Source organism: Bombina bombina, chromosome 1, assembly GCF_027579735.1.
Source record: "Bombina bombina isolate aBomBom1 chromosome 1, aBomBom1.pri, whole genome shotgun sequence".
Lineage (NCBI taxonomy): Eukaryota > Metazoa > Chordata > Amphibia > Anura > Bombinatoridae > Bombina > Bombina bombina.
Window position 1 is genome coordinate 1,234,423,514 of NC_069499.1, and position 18,224 is coordinate 1,234,441,737.

The 18,224-nt window shown below is 36.1% G+C and overlaps 1 long non-coding RNA gene across 1 annotated transcript in view; it reads left to right on the top strand.

Moving 5' to 3' along the window:
- LOC128647875 (uncharacterized) overlaps positions 1-18,224 on the top strand; it is a 71,286-nt gene that overhangs the window by 964 nt on the left and 52,098 nt on the right. The gene's annotated exons all lie outside the window — the stretch shown is intronic.

The following is an 18,224-nucleotide window of genomic DNA, read 5'->3' on the forward strand; positions in this document are numbered from 1 at the left end:
CATTATACATTGTTATCAGGTATGTGGCTTTAATATGCATTATACCTTTATATCAGGTATGTGGCTTAATATGCATTATACCTTGTTATCAGGTATGTGGCTTAATATGCATTATACATTGTTATCAGGTATGTGGCTTAATATGCATTATACCTTGTTATCAGGTATGTGGCTTAATATGCATTATACCTTGTTATCAGGTACGTGGCTTAATATGCATTATACATTGTTATCAGGTATGTTGACTTAATATGCATTATTCCTTGTAATCAGGTATGTGGCTTAATATGCATTATACCTTGTTATCAGTTACGTGGCTTAATATGCATTATAACTTGTTATCAGGTATGTGGGCTTAATATGCATTATACCTTGTAATCAGGTACGTGGCTTAATATGCATTATACCTTGTTATCAGATATGTGGGCTTAATATGCATTATACCTTGTTATCAGGTATGTGGGCTTAATATGCATTATACCTTGTTATCAGGTACGTGGCTTAATATGCATTATACCTTGTTATCAGATATGTGGGCTTAATATGCATTATACCTTGTTATCAGGTATGTGGGCTTAATATGCATTATACCTTGTTATCAGGTACGTGGCTTAATATGCATTATACCTTGTTATATGGTATGTAGTTCTAGGGATTTGGTGCAACTACTAAACAGAAGTGGTGATACACGCATGCACATTAGCAGTCATTAGAGTCGCACATAAGTATATTAGTATAGTAGCAAGGAGTAAAGTAATGTAATTGTTACTAGTTTGTATTACTGATTGCCTTTCTACCTCTACATAATAACACACACACATATTTGCAAATGCAGGAACATATACACACTCCCATATACACATACACACATATACACAAACATACACATACACACAAATACATACACACATATACACAAACACACACATATACACAAATACATACACACATATGCACAAACATACACATATACACAAACATACACACAAATACATACACACATATACACAAACATACACACATATACACAAACATACACAAATACATACACACATATACAAATACAGTAGTAACATATACACACATATACATACAAACATATACACAAACAACACACCTGCACACACACACATTCTATACTAATTGATATCTATGCATATGTTTATATTAGTCCTTAAATATACACAGTGACATGTAAACATTTATGGACATTTGCTTTGTGAATACATATATTTTAACATACAATAAATGCTGCACCTGTGCAGTTGCTTGCAGGACATTGCACTAAAGTAATGTTTGTATGACCGTGCAGCTCTTTGGAATCTTTATGTATTGTCTGTAGTACAAAATAGAATGAGGTGAGGGAGATTGTGGCTGGCATTGTATGGCCTATGTCCCTTCACTGCTCAGTTAAACAGAGTGAAATTTGATCAAGGTTTGCTGGGTTCTTTTGCCCCTTGCACTTTCACATAACTATTTTGTAGCTGACTAAACCTAATACATCCATTGAAAAACCACTGGTTAATATTCCTAACAAGTCTGTTAAATGTGTAGCCAGTATGCATTGTAATTTAAATTAAAAACAGGAATAAACTCACACACATACAGAAAACAACATGTACTATTCTATCAAATACATTTCAGAATAAATTATTTACCAGTTTTACCATAGTCTATTAAATCCCACAAATATAATAAATATAAGTTAGTTACTGATATACATATTAGTTACTGATAACCATACAAATAATTAAATTGCTTTTAATTTTTTTGTTTCTATTTGTTATTTGCGTATATTAAATTGTATAAACTGTTTTCTCAGAATTTACTTATTTAATAGAATTTAATTAATCTACTAAACTGCTGCAATTTATGTTGGGTGTATTCTAGCTGTATCAGATGTATAGTTGTTTTAAAAAAATATAAAATATTAACTGCACACTGGCTGATGTATGAATATAAATGTGAGTATAATTAGTTTTAAATGCCTTACACTATTATTTTATTATATAAACTGTGAGTATATATATATATATATATATATATATATATATATATATTTTAATACTCTAACCAAAAAAAAAAAAATAGATTGTGAGGGCATGTCCTTTTGACCCTTTTATTTATCTTGCTAAATTTGCTCACATTTTTTTCAATGTATTTTTTGTTGAGGTTCTGAATCACAAGTCCAATGCAGAAAAATATTTTCTTTGCTTGTTTTAACCTCCACAGTGCCATCTATTGGCAAATGTGAGTTTTATTTGATCTTTTTCCATGCATACACTAGAGATAGAAAACACATCTGATTTTATATGGGGGTGGGGAGGAAGTTACACTTTTTCTGTTGTAATTTTATTTTGCAATACAAAATTGATTTTTTTAGGATTACATACAACATTATATATATATATATATATATATATATATATATATATATATATATATATATATATATATATATATATATATATATATATATATATATATATATATATATCTTAACCCCTTGATGACCACAGGGGGCAGCAGTGCATTGTTTTGATGTGTTCTCTGGCCAGTATGGGTTAAAATAGGCTGCCTTCTTAAATTGGTCCTGACAAAGTTTCTGACAAAGTTTCAGTCCATGGAAATATATAAGTTTTAACATTAATTTTTAGCTTTAAATCATAACTTAAACTTGGACATGAAATATTTAAAAGATAAATAGGGTTAAGAAGCAGTATTTATCTTAAATAGGACAAGGAATACTAATAATAAGTATATGTTCAATTTATTTATTATGCTATTTAGTCAGCTTCCTGTTTTATTGCATTATCAAGTCTAATGCATTTTAAAAATCTGTGTATGAGTAGATTATTGTATACTCCTAGCACTACAGAACATGATGACACTTAAAAAATAAACAATGATAAGAATATTTATAATAAATTAATGTTATTCTACATTTAAAAAATAAAAAAATAAAATAATTATAATCTAATGATCTAAAACCATCCATCCCTATGTTATTATTATAGTATTACAGATATGTTCACTCCCTTACCCCTCACCTTAAAGGTATATGAAACCCATTTTTTTTTCTTTCATAATTCAGGTAGAGCATACAATTTTACTAAATGTAGCAACCAATCAGCAAGGGCTACCCAGGGTGCTGAACCTAAAATTGTCTGGCTCGTAAGCTTACATTCTTGCTTTTTCAAATAAAGACACCAAGAAAACGAAGAAAAATTATAATGGGAGTAAATTAGAAAGTTGCTTAAAATTGAATGCTCTATCTGAATCATGAAAGACACAATTTGGGTTTACTATCCCTTAAAATATTCAGCTCTTTGATCTGTCTTAAAAAAAAAAAAGTTGAAGAAGATTATTAAAGGGACAGTATACACTCATTTTCATATAACTGCATGTAATAGACACTGCTATAAAGAATAAGATGCACAGATACTGATATAAAAATCCAGTATAAAACTGTTTAAAAACTTACTTAGAAGCTGTCAGTTTGGCTCTGTTGAAAATGTAGCTGGAAAGCCCACTGCAAGTGGCAAATAAGACACTCCCCCTCCCCCTTCTTTTGCATATGAAAAGACCCTTTACACAAACAGGAGCAAGCTGGAGAAGGTAGCTGACAGTATTCACATAAAACTTTGGGGCTTGGTTAGGAGTCTGAAAATCAGAGCAATGTTCTTTAAAAATAAGCAAAACTATACATTTATTTAAAAAAAACACCTTTATGGGCTATATAAATAGATCATCTACAAAACATTTATGCAAAGAAAAAATGAGTGTATAATGTCCCTTTAAACCAGTGCATAGTTTTAATGCAAAACTTGTATGGGAAGGGTTCATGACCTTAACATGTATTGCTTGATGGATTATCAGGATCTGATAAAGATCAAGAGACATTAATTATTTTTTTTCAGAGAGGGAAAAACACAGAACATGATTCATTGTTGTGATCTGAAGTTGAAGGGTAGATCAGAAGTGATTTGCAAATGTTTTATTTTACATGATGAGTAGTACATTCATTGAACAGTCTTTTTAGCAGAGGTGATATGAACATATTAAGGATTGCAAGAATCAGTGGGGCATACATAAAGCTATCTTGAGCATTAGTTAATCTTACACTTTAGAAATTATAAAGGGAAAACTTGACAGATCTTGTAGTTAAATGATCATTCTAGTGTAAAAATACAATTCACTATTTTGTTAAAGAATATTATTTTTAAACAAGTCCAGTTCGTTAACCATGTGTTTAAATTATTTAGGGCTAGATTACAAGTAGAGCGCTAATTTATCATGTGCCGTAAACTGTCAAGTTCGCCCGTTTACGTGAGACCTCTGGTTAATTTAAAAATGTCCCTCAATTGCCCACAAACTTAAAGGGCCACTGTAAGTAAATCTTTTCTATGCCTGTTACTAACTAACTACCCCAAATACGCTTTTTATCAATAGCATTTCATTAACATATCTCTACCGTATATCAGAAATCTTGTCTGCAAATGTAATTGTTTTCCAAACCCACTCTGTGGGTATCCTTTGCTCTGTACCAATCCGTTTACAATACCTAGGTTTCAAAATGGCGCTTTAAACACAAAGTTATTGGTTTAAGTATTTTGAACATGCAGTGCTGAAAATAGTGGGCAGGATAACGTGACATCATCGGCGAGTAAAAGATATAACTTTTAGAACGTTATGAAACTTCGTTTTGGAGAAAATATAGGTCAGTAGGTTTTAATTAATGTTTATTAACTTTAATATGTTAGTTGTTTAGCTTAAAAATTATAACAGAAAGTAATCCTTTAAGTGTGAGGTTCCTTAGTAAATTAAAACATATGAGCATCTTTAATTTTTTTGAAATGAACTGCATGAATCAGTTTTTAGGGGTTAAAGTGTGTGGATGTGGGGTGTTAGAACAAAATGGCACTGAAAAGTGCCTTTACATTGCGGTCCATGAAGACTGTGTTATCACTCTGCTTAAATACATATATATTTTTGTGTCAATATACTGTATGTATATACACATATAAACACATAAATATATATTCATATACATATATATTAACATTTTGCTGCCCATCACTGCACAACTTACCCCCTTCGCTGCGCTTGGTTTTCTGCCGTGTTCCACTAGATGAGAATGAGGCTCCCATTGGTGCCCATGGAAGCGCACGCTCATCAGTGCAAAGCTTCCCTGCAATGCAAAAGCAAGGTCGCGTTTGCATTGCGCTCAGCTTTTAATACCAGCGCACATTGGCGTGCACTGGTATTACTGAGTGGAGTGAAAATTTTGCTCTTGCATAACTACAATTTTGCTCTCCACTCGTAATCTGGCCCATAAAGGATTAAATACCAAGTTAAAGTTGCATTCCTGGAACACCACACTCTTCTCCACGATGAGTATATGGCAAGTCATGTATGTCTGCTTCTTATTTGCCCACCAGCTGCATCCTTATTTGAAGTGGCACAGCATTGTACAAATATGCCTAATTTGTACTAGTTAAAGGGACACTGAACCCAATTTTTTTCTTTTGTGATTCAGATAAAGCATGCAATTTAAAACAACTTTCTAATTTACTCCTATTATCAATTTTTCTTTGTTCTCTTGCTTTCTTTATTTGAAAAAGAAGGCATCTAAGCTATTTTTTTGGTTCAGAACCATGGAAAGCACTTGTTTATTGGTAGGTGAATTTACCCACCAATCAGCAAGAACAACACAGTGTGTTCACCAAAAATGGGCCGGCACCTAAACTTACATTCTTGCATTTCAAATAAAGATATCAAGAGAATGAAAAGAATTTGATAATAGGAGTAAATTAGAAAGTTGCCTAAAATTGCATGCTCTATCTGAATCATGATAGAAAAAAAATTGGGTTCAGTGTCCCTTTAAGCACTCACACACTCAAAAAAAAGAAGTTATTTGTGTAAAATTACAGTATTTTAGTTTTATACTAGAATGTCCGTTAACAGTTGCTAAAAATATATATTTTAGTGCTTCTCTTATTATCCAGTGTAATTAAATAGCATAGTGTAACCAAGGTGCATAGCTTAATAATTGTTTAATATAATTTAATATTAAAATGCCCATATTCATACGTTATTGTCCCTGAGCAAGACATGGCTTGTGAGCCAACCAAGAACAGCGTATTTATGTAGTCATCAGTCACTGACCATACTCTGGTCCCGACTGGCCCGGGAAAGTGTGCTTATTACAAGATGATTAACAGCATGGAGAGAAATTGCTCAAAATCTTTTTTTTTATTTTATTGCTGAGTAGTATATTCCAATATATGTGCCTTTACTGTACATGCAGGACATGCATAAACGACTCCCAAGCTAAAATTTGCCTTTCTAAAATCTTTGATGGACCTCACAGTGTTGATGAAAGTTCTTAGATAATCTCACTAGAGTGGAGAAAGAGCTTTAGATCGTTGTGATTGCTACCTTTGTTTGGGTTAAACACTCGGTTATCAACAAGTATTTATGTAATAACAAAATGTTGTAACATCTGAACATTTCATTATTATATTGAAATGTTCCTTTGACGGTCTTTAAAAAATCAGTACAGGAGCACAGACATGATAACATTCCTATTAAATGGCATGATTTACATGTGTTCTCCTTCACTCCACTATAAGATGACACGTCAATAAGTAATTTTGTTTAAAAATGAACTGCTGGCCTCTAAATGAAATTTAAATCCCATATAAAGTACAATGTTTAGTTCTAATCCTGCCTCACTTGATTTATGTAGTGTCCCCTTACTATTGATGCAATTTATATTGAGCTGCTGTTAACCCTTTGCCAAAAAGGATACCACCAAATTCTACACAATGCATTCCACTTTCTTTAGCAGAAATTATGTTTTTTTTTTTACATTGTCTATACCATTATTTTAATGTATAATGTTGTTACACAAAGTTAAAGCAACATAAACCAGTCATGTGTGGCATACGTGCACAACCCACCATCTTAAGGACGTAGCGCAGGAGCACTAGTTTATTACCTCTCCAGAGCTGACTGGGTGCTTATTTGCTTTGCTGGGTTTAAATGCATAAGCATATACAAACAATATTACAGTAACAACACATTACACCATTTTCTTTTTGTGGTTTTATATACCTTTAAATATAAACTTTGATCATTTCAGTTGTCAAAAAAAATCAACCTTATTAAATGAGACATGACACAAGATAGTTTTATTATCTTGTCTTATCTTTTGTAGCATTTACAGTTTAGTTATTGGAGTGGTGCATGTGAGATGGTGACATGTTTTGTGATTGGTTGATTTCATTGCAACCAAAATTATTCAACGACAAGATGGTAAAATGCTACTTAGTGTTTTAAGGGGGAACTCTTGCGCATATTGTTTTTTAAATGTATTTGCAGTTGTCTACTGCAATTGTTATTATAATTTACACTTTAAATGCTGGTATATCATCTACTTAATCATGGTGCGTTTTGTAAGAGAAAACGTTATAAAGTGTGTGTTGGCATTGTTTTATAGCCATATCAGGACAATATTCATTGTGTGGTGTATGTGTGGATAGTCCCTGCACCTCACGCACACTAGAGGAACGCACCGTGTATAGAGGAGAACACTGAGAGTACTAAGTGCAATCTCATCTTCCTGAATGTTAGGCCTTGCTCGTTCTCACACTACAAGCACATGCTAAAGCTGCACTCTCCCCCTTTTTTTACAGCAATAATGGTTGTAGGCTGTTATATTTCAGGGGTGGAACCTATTATGGGGGCGGGGGCAAACATTCCTGGGTAGAAATGAGGGTATTCCACGGATGGATGGAGGTGTAGTTATGGGTGTTCCATGGCATGGTCAGGACAGAGGGAGATGGAGTTGCAGGTGTTCTGAAGGCAGAATAAGGTGGTCCAGGGGTGTGGTTAGGCAGCTGTGAGACGTGGCCTGCTTAAAAAGACAGGGAGTAGTCATTTTTTTACCCTCCTCCTCGGCCCAATAGAGATATAAAATGGAAGATTGGGGCCCTTTGCACCCCTTGCTCCCTCCTAGTACCACCACTGGTTGGGAGGTCTGCCCGCTGTCCCTCCTGCAGATCATCTTTTTAGGGCAGTTTTCCTGCCCTCCTCTATCCATGACACCCCTGACTGTGCCAAAAAACACACAGGTCCATGGCCCCACCACCTGCCACAGCACCACCCACCAGATACCTGTGGGCTACTACTATCCTACCTGTTGTGTGTATTCCCTAGACATATGGTGCTTTTATTCTTCACATTGATGTGGGCTGCACCAGATGATTTCTCACTTCTCAGGACTGCAAATACTCTGTATGGCTGCAGCTGATGATCTGTCTTGTCTTCCCAGCACTGTAGGCATGTAGACACAAGATATATATGTATATATATGGAAAAAAGTTGATTGTCTACTTAATGTTAGACAGTAAAAAACACTTGTTTTGTTTTCACTTGTCTGCTGCAATTTCTTACTTTTCTGGGACTAGTAAAAATTAACGCCCTATATATATTACTACTCTTACAGCCATGTGTAAATAATAGTGTGATATTTATTTAAAATTATATGTTAGAGGAATAATAAAATTATCATATTCATTACATGTTTATTACACAAATGACTCCTGATAACTATTTTATAAATCGCTGCAAAGCTAAATCCCGCTCAGCAGCTTCTATGAATCTCATCACCTGAGCACAATGTGGCCAGTGAACCAATCAGGGATAGCATATGCATGTAGCCATGAATCACCAGCCACATGTTACTCAGGACCCTCTTAGTTGCACTCTTGTTGAGGGAGCTTAACTATTTCTTAAAACCTTTGCAAGGCTTAAACACATGCGGCTAGATTACTAGTTTTTAACGGTAAGGCTTGCGGGGGTAACGCGCAGTATATTATCACCACTCACCTACAAACAACGCTGGTATTACAGGTTTTTTTAAACCCGGCATTAGCCGCAAAAAAGTGAGCGTAGAGCAAAATTTAGCTCCACATCTCACCTCAATACCAGCGCTGCTTACGGTAGCGGTGAGCTGGCTAAACGTGCTCGTGCACGATTTCCCCATAGGAATCAATGGGGCTGATTCGGCTGAAAAAAAGTCTAACACCTGCAAAAAAGCAGCGTTCAGCTCTTAACGCAGCCCCATTGATTCCTATGGGAAAATACTTTTTATGTCTGCACCTAACACCCTAACATGAACCCGAGTCTAAACACCCCTAATATTACACTTATTAACCCCTAATCTTCCTCCTCCGACATCGCCGCAACCTACATTATATTATTAACCCCTAATCTGCCGCTCCGGACACAGCCGCCACCTACATTATACTTATGAACCCCTAATCTGTCGCCCCCAACATCGCCGACACCTACATTATAGTTATTAACCCCTATTCTGCCACCCCCAATGTCGTCGCAACCTACCTACAATTATTAACCCCTAATCTGCCGCCCCCAACATCGCCGCCACTATAATAAAGTTATTAACTCCTAAACCTAAGTCTAACCCTAACTTAAATATAATTTAAATAAATTTAAATAAAAATACTACAATAAAATAAATTATTCCTATTTAAAACTAAATACTTACCTATAAAATAAACCCTAAGATAGCTACAATATAACTAATAGTTACATTGTATCTAGCTTAGGGTTTATTTTTATTTTTCAGGCAACTTTGTATTTATTTTAACTAGATACACTAGTTATTAAATAGTTATTAACTATTTAATAACTTCCTAGTTAAAATAAATACAAATATACCTGTAAAATAAATCCTATCCTAAGTTACAATTACACCTAACACTACACTAAAATTAAATTAACTACAAGTAATTACAATTAAATTAAATAAACTAAATTACGAAAAAAAACCACTAAATTACAGAAAATAATAAAATAATTAAAAAAAAATTAAACTAATTACACCTAATCTAATTCCCCTAATAAAATAAAAAAGCCCCCCAAAATAATAAAAAATCCCTACCCTATACTAAATTACAAATAGCCCTTAAAAGGGCTTTTTGCAGGGCATTGCCCCAAAGTAATCAGCTCTTTTACCTGTAAAATAAAAGACAATACCCCCCCAACATTACAACCCACCACCCACACACCCAACCCTACTCTAAAATCCACCCAATCCCCCCTTAATAAAACCTAACACTAACCCCTTGAAGATCACCCTACAGTGAGACGTCTTCACCCAACCGGGCAGAAGTGGTCCTCCAGACGGTCCAAAGTCTTCATCCTATCATAGAAACATAGAAACATAGATATTGACGGCAGATAAGAGCCATAGGCCCAGCAAGTCTGCCCGACCTTACCTAACAGTATAAACTTATCTAGTTCGTAGGATAGCCTTATGCTTGTCCCATGCATTTTTAAAGTCCCCAACAGTGTTTGTTGCTACTACCTCTTGAGGAAGTTTATTCCATAAATCAATCACTCTTTCTGTAAAGAAGTGCTTCCTCAAGTTACTCCTGAATCTACTACCCTTTAGCTTGAGCTCATGACCCCTTGTTCTTGAATTTTCCATTTTATGTAAAATACCCACATCCTCAGTTTTACTAAACCCTTTAATGTACTTGAAAGTTGCTATCATATCACCTCTTTCCCTTCTCTCCTCTAAGCTATACATATTTAGGTCATTGAGCCTATCCTGGTAAGTTTTATTTTTTAGACCATGTACCATTTTGGTAGCCCTCCTTTGCACAGATTCAAGTTTGTTAATATCCTTCTGAAGATATGGCCTCCAGAACTGCACACAATACTCAAGATGAGGCCTAACTAATGATCTGTAAAGTGGCATAAGAACCTTACTATTTCTGCTGCAAATACCTCTACCAATACATCCAAGCATTCTGCTAGCCTTACTCGCTGCATTACTACATTGTTTACTAAGTTTTAAGTCATCTGAAATAATAATTCCCAAGTCCTGTTCCTCATCTGTAACAGTCAGTAAAGTGTCATTGAGTCTGTAATTAACATTTGGATTTTTCTTCCCTAAATGCATTATTTTACACTTTGCTATGTTAAACTTTAGATCCCAGTCGTTTGTCCAATCCTCCAATTGTTGTATATCACTTCTCATTTTGTCTACCCCCCCTGGAACATCCACTCTGTTGCAAATTTTTGTATCATCTGCAAAGAGACATACTTTCCCCTGTAGCCCTTTGCTGATATCGCAGATAAATATGTTAAACAAAACAGGCCCCAGAACTGACCCCTGAGGAACACCACTAGTAACAGCCCCCTCTGCTGAATGAACTCCATTTACTAAGACACTTTGTTTTCTGTCCTTAAGCCAGCATTCCACCCAGTTCACAATTTTTGAATCTAGACCAAGGAGATACAGTTTGTGAATTAGTTTATTGTGTGGGACTGTGTCAAATGCTTTGGGCAGAAGAGGTCCTTCATCCATCCGGAGCGGGTCCATCTTTCAAGACATCCGACGTGGAGCATCCTCTTCTTCCGACGACTAACACTAAATGACAGTACCTTTAAGTGATGTCATCCAAGATGGCGTCCCTTCAATTCTATCAGCCAATCGGAATTAAGGTAGAAAACATCCTATTGGCTGATCCAATCAGCCAATAGGATTGAACTTCAATCCTATTGACTGATTCAATCAGCCAATAGGATTGAGCTCGCATTCTATTGGCTGATTGGATCAGCCAATAGAATGCAAGCTCAATCCTTTTGGCTGATTGGATCAGCCAATAGGGTTTTTTCTACCTTAATTCCGATTGGCTGATAGAATTCTAATTCTTCTGCCCGGATAGGATGAAGACTTCGGACCGTCTGGAGGACCACTTCTGCCAGGTTGGGTGAAGACGTCTCAAGGTAGGGTGATCTTCAAGGGGTTAGTGTTAGTGGGTTTTATTAAGGGGGGATTGGGTGGGTTTTAGAGTAGGGTTGGGTGTGTGGGTGGTGGGTTTTAATGTTGTGGGGGGTTGTAATATTTTTTTAAAGGTAAAAGAGCTGATTACTTTGGGACAAAGCCCCACAAAAAGCCCTTTTAATTGTAATTTAGTGTTTTTTTTCTTCGTACTTTAGTTTATTTAATGTAATTGTAATTAATTGTAGTTAATTTAGTTAATTTATTTAATGATAGTGTAGTGTTAGGTGTAATTGTAACATAGGTTAGGTTTTATTTTACAGGTAAATTTGTCTTTATTTTAGCTAGGTAGTTATTAAATAGTTAATAACTATTTAATAACTATTGTACCTAGTTAAAATAAATACAAAGTTGCCTGTAAAATAAAAATAAACCCTAAGATAGCTACAATGTAACTATTAGTTATATTGTAGCTAGCTTATGGTTTATTTTATCGGTAAGTATTTAGTTTTAAATAGAAATAATTTAGTTAATTGTAGTAATTTTATTTAGATTATTTTAAATTATATTTAAGTTAGGGGGGTGTTAGGGTTAGGGTTAGACTTAGGTTTGGGGGTTAATAACTTTAATATAGTTGCGGCGACGTTGGGGGTGGCAGATTAGGTGTTAATAAATGTAGGTAGGTGTCTGCAATGTTAGGGACGGCATATTAGGGGTTAATAAATTTAACTAATGTTTGCGAGGCGGGAGTGCGGCGGTTTAGGAGTTAATATATTTATTGAAGTGGCGGCGATGTCCGGTCGGCAGATTAGGGGTTAAAACATTTATTTAAGTGTTTGTGATGTGGGGGGGGGGGGGGCTCGGTTTAGGGGTTAATAGGTAGTTTATGGGTGTTAGTGTACTTTTTAGCACTTTAGTCAAGAGTTTTATGTTACGGCGATAGCCCATAAACTCTTAACTAATGACTTTTAAATGCGGTAGGAGTCTTGACAGGAGACTCGTAATACCAGCATTAGGAAAAGCCATTGAAAAGATAGGATACGCAATTTACGTAAGTGGATTTGCGGTATGCTCGAGTCGCGGAAAAAAAGTGAGAGGTACACCTGTACCTGCCAGACTCGTAATACCAGCGGGCGTTAAAAAGCAGCGTTGGGACCTCTCAATGCTGCTTTTTAAGGCTAACGCAAGACTCGTAATCTAGGCGATGGTTACCAAATGACAATAATGTAATAAACATTATAGTGAATTAAAACATTTCATTATTGTTCTCGCATGTCACTTTAACCCTTTGCATTTGCAGTGTGTTCCTTTTATGGTAGTAAAGATGTTAAAAAAATCCAGCTTTTCTGGCTTCTCACCAAGTTATGAAAGATTTGGAAAAAGAAAACTAAAAATTGTTAGCTGTGTCCTGCAGAATTTATATATATGTATATATATATTTTATTTAAAGCAATAAAGTAAAAATATCTTTACAACTGCCATACACAATTTGGAGTTGATTTAATGTTTATACCAATGAAATTAAAGTTACTTGTAATTCTGTAATAAATGAGATGTCTCTGGTAAGTAAGATTAAGTGCCCTGCTATAAAGTTGTTTATCTGAAAAGTAATTCTCAGAAACCTGACTTCTGACACTTGGTCATATATTAAACTCATTTCTTGAACATTGTACTCTCCTCTGGGAGTTTAGTATTTATATCCAGTCATTCCTTACCTCCTCAGAATAATACTCAATACACTACTCATTGCAACTGAATGAAGTGAATGTGTTCTATGTGAAATATATCACATTTTATATATATATATATATATATATATATATATATATATATATACACACACACACACACCAGTGTGATTTGAAAAGAGTAGTGGCTGAAAGGAATTATCTCCCAGCAGAAGTAGAGATCATTCGTGGAAAACAGGCACTTCATGCATTTTATGCTATGCTACCTACACATATATATATAAATCAAATCAATTTTTATGAAATACTACTGTTTGCAGCTTTGCACTCACATAGATACAATATTTAATAAAACAAACAAAAGTCTAACATAAATTCTCATCACCACTTGTTCAGCCCACAGCTTTCACACTTCATAGTCCTTCTTACCATCTCCAGTAGAGGCTCCTGTTCCAGAGCGTTTAGCAATATGTACTCCATATGCACCAATTTACGATTTGCACAGAATTATAAAAATTCAGTTTGAGAAAGCCCTAGTTCTAGTGGGCGCTAAAGGAAGGGCTGTAAAAGTCAGTGGCTAACATGGTTGTACCCAACATAAGTCTAAATAAAAGTGAAGTTTATGATTCTATGCAACCTATTGTGAATTTGTTCATAAGGGAGAGATATTGCAAAGCATTAAGAAACTAGATGCACTAGCTGAGTTGGTAAGAAGGACTTTTTAATTAAAGTGGATGTAAATTTTGATGATAAAGTGCCCGGTTTTTAAAAATACGATTAAAAACAGGGGCACTTTAATTCATCAAAATTTACATTTCACTCGTGTTGTGAAAATATTTATCTTTTAATCTTGACAGCCGTTCCAGCTTCCTCCAGTCGTCGCAAGCCTCTTCCTACATCAGAAATGACGGATCGGTCATCCTCCAATCATGGATTCCCCCCCGGGGGAATCAGTGTCTGATTCAACGCCATGATTAAAGGAAGCTGGATTCCTCATTTTAGACCCAGGAAGAGGCTTTGAGACGGGCAGAGGAAGCGATGCAGCGGCTGTCAAGATTAAAAGGTACGTATTTTCACAACACGAGTGAAATGTAAATTTTGATGAATTAAAGTGTCCCTGTTTTTAACCAAATTTTTAAAAACCGGGCACTTTACATTCACTTTAAACCAATAAACTTTCATATTTATTTATATGTGAATAAACACTGCACATTAGCATTGAAAATGCTGTGGGAACAGCACAGATGTGCCACGTGCACCAGGACAAAATGGGTTTTCAGTTTAAGTGGAAAAATCCAAAAATCATGTAACAAGCTGAGGAAAAAAGTATTTTCGGATGGATAGAAATGCTGCTGTATTATTCTCTCAATGCAAAGTAGAGGTGGATTTTATATGGTGTGAAACCCCTTGAAAACAAACACTTAATAAATAGAGTCTCTTACTGAAATGGTTTTGATTTTCACAATGTCACTTATATGTTTTAATACATTAGAATACATTCTCTAGTCAACTTATTTTTCAGTGTACTGGCTGTCCCAAGAATATTCCCTTAGTATATGCACGAGTTTGCTCTCTCACCTTCCAAATATGCAACAACCATGGTGCTCTTGTCACGCCGCGCTGCTCTAGCCATTGCTAGGGGCGCGGCGTCTCCTTCCCTGCTCGTTGACAGGGGTAGTGTTGAGTCCAGATGCGTGCAGCGCTGACGTCATCACTGCACGCTCCTGATGCCGGTCGGACCTCTGTGGCGCAAATCCTGCGCCTATTTAAAGTTTGTACAAATGATCTGTCACTGCCCAAGTATAGGTGTTACTTTGTGTGCTCCTGGGTGTGACAGATCATTGTATCTATGTGCCTAATTACTGTTGCTGAACCTGACTGTCTGACTACTCTACCTGTTTTACCCTTAACTGCTGGATTGAATTACTGTTGCTGAACCTGCCTGCCTGACTACTATACCTGCCTTACCCCTAAAACTGCTGGATTGAATTACTATTGCTGAACCTGCCTGCCTGACTACTATACCTGCCTTACCCCTAAAACTGCTGGATTGAATTACTAATGCTGAACCTGCCTGTCTGACTACTCTATCTGCTTTACCCCTTAACTGCTGGATTGTATTACGGTTGCCGAACCCTGCCTGCCTGACCATTCTAGTGGTGTGCCCTTAGACTGCTTTACTGTTGCCAAACCCTGCCTGCCTGACCATTCTAGTGGTGTGCCCTTGGACTGTTTTACTGTTGCCAAACCCTGCCTGCCTGACCATTCTAGTGGTGTGCCCTTGGACGGCTTTACTGTTGCCAAACCCTGCCTGCCTGACCATTCTAGTGGTTCATCCTTGGACTGCTCTGCCGTTGCTGCTGGGGACTATCCTGCCTGTGATGAGTGTTGCCTTCCTCATCTTACTACCTTTCTCTGCTCTGGGATATTCCCTATCATTCCGACGATAACAAGACTACTGGCCTAGTTTGGTCTGATAGAGGAGTATCCCACGAGCGTTACAGCTTGGGCACAATCCAATTATATTTATATATTTATATTAAATTACAAAGTTTGCGGTACGGCTATACCGCTGAAAAATTGTCCTTTGCTCGCGGAATGGCAGGTCTCCTGTATTACAAGTCGCGGCGATACAGCTATACCAAAAGCGTTTTAGCCTGTACCGCAAGTCTCCATTCCGCACTCAGAAAATGGCTTTTGAGTGTGGAATTTTCATTGCGCCTGTATTACAGGTTGTGCGTTCTGGCTATAACGCTAGCTTTATAGCTTATACCGCTGTGATCCATTACGTGATCAGAGACCAGTAGTTATGGATTTTGCAAAACAAAAACTCACAAAACTCATAACAAAAATGTTACAAAGTACACTAACACCCATAAACTACACTATTAACCCCTAAACGGCACCCCCGCATAGCAAATACTATAATAAACCTATTAACCCCTATTCTGCCGCTCACATCATCAACACTAAAATAAAGTATTAACCCCTAAACCGACGCCCCCCACATCGCAAATACTAAAGTAAACCTATTAACCCCTAAACCTAACAACCTCTAAATTAAAGTTACAATATAACTACCTTATAATAAATAAAAATTTACCTGTAAAATAAAAAAAAAACTCCTATTCATGTGATCTCTGCCGCACACTGAAGATTGAATGCAAAGTACCCGTTTTATATTTGGGGTACCTTGCATTCCTATTGACTGAAATATTCAAATCAGCCAATAGAATGAGAGCTGCTTAAATCATATTGGCTGTTCAAATCTGCATATAGGATTTAAGCAGCTCTTATCCTTTTGGCTAATTTGAAAATGTCAGCTAATAGGAATTCAAGGTACCCTAAATATAAAAGGGGTAACTTGCATTCAATATTCAGTGTGTGGTGGAGATTGCACGAAGAGGAGCCTCCATGCCGCTGAAGACCGGCGCCGCTGAGAACCGCCACTCCGGATGCACGCATCGGAGAAGACCACTCCGCACTTCCAGAAAGAATATAGAAGATGGTCCCGCGTTGGATGAAGATGGAGCCGCCTAGAAAAAGACCTTCACTGCCGGACTTCAGGAACTGAGAGTACCTATTTCAGGGTTAGACTTAGGTTTTTATTTTTTTTTTGGGTGGTTTTTTTTTAGATTAGGGATTTTTTTATTTTAATGAGCAGCAAAAGAGCTGATTGCCCTTTTAAGGGCTATGCCCATACAAATGTGAGAGGGGCATGACAGGGGTGGGAGGGGGCGGTTGCGAGTGGGACCTCTACTCTACGGAAAGTAATCTTGTGCATGGGAAGCAGGGAGAGGGGGATAATAGTTGGGAAAGGGACCTGGGAGGGGAGAGGAGGTAGGAAAATAAGGGGGGACAGCAACACTACAAAAAAAAGTGTATTTATATAAAATATATTTAAAAAAAGCCATAAAATATAGCAAAATGGGTACTGGCAGACTTTGGTTTGTCTACTAAAAAATATATACATGTGAAGGGTTATTCAGGGATTCCTGACAGATATCAGTGTTACAATGTAACTCGATAATTTTGGAAAAAAAATGGTTTGGAAATAGCAACGTGCTACTTGTACTTATTGCCCTATAACTTGCAAAAAATGCAAAGAACATGTAAAGATTGGGTATTTCTAAACTCAGGACAAAATTTAGAAACTATTTAGCATGGGTGTTTTTGGTGGTTGTAGATGTGTAACAGATTTTGGGGGTCAAAGTTAGAAAAAGTGTGTTTTTTTTCAATTTTTTTCATAATATTTTACAATTTTTTATAGTAAATTATATGATATGATGAAAATAATGGTATCTTTAAAAACTAAATTTAATGGCGAGAAAAACAGTATATAATATGTGTGGGTACAGTAAATGAGTAAGAGGAAAATTACAGCTAAACACAAACACAGCAGAAATGTAAAAACAGCCCTGGTCCTTAAAGGGACACTGAACCCAATTTTTTTTCTTTCGTGATTCAGATAGAGCATGCAATTTTAAGCAACTTTTTAATTTACTTCCATTATCACATTTTCTTCATTCTCTTGCTATCTTTATTTGAAAAAGAAGGCATCTAAGCTAAGGATCCAGCAATTATTTGGTTCAGGACTATGGACAGCACTTGTTTATTGGTGCTGTCAAATCAGCTAGGACAACCCAGGTTGTTCACCAAAAATGGGCTGGTATCTAAACTTACATTCTTGCTTTTCAAATAAACATACCAAG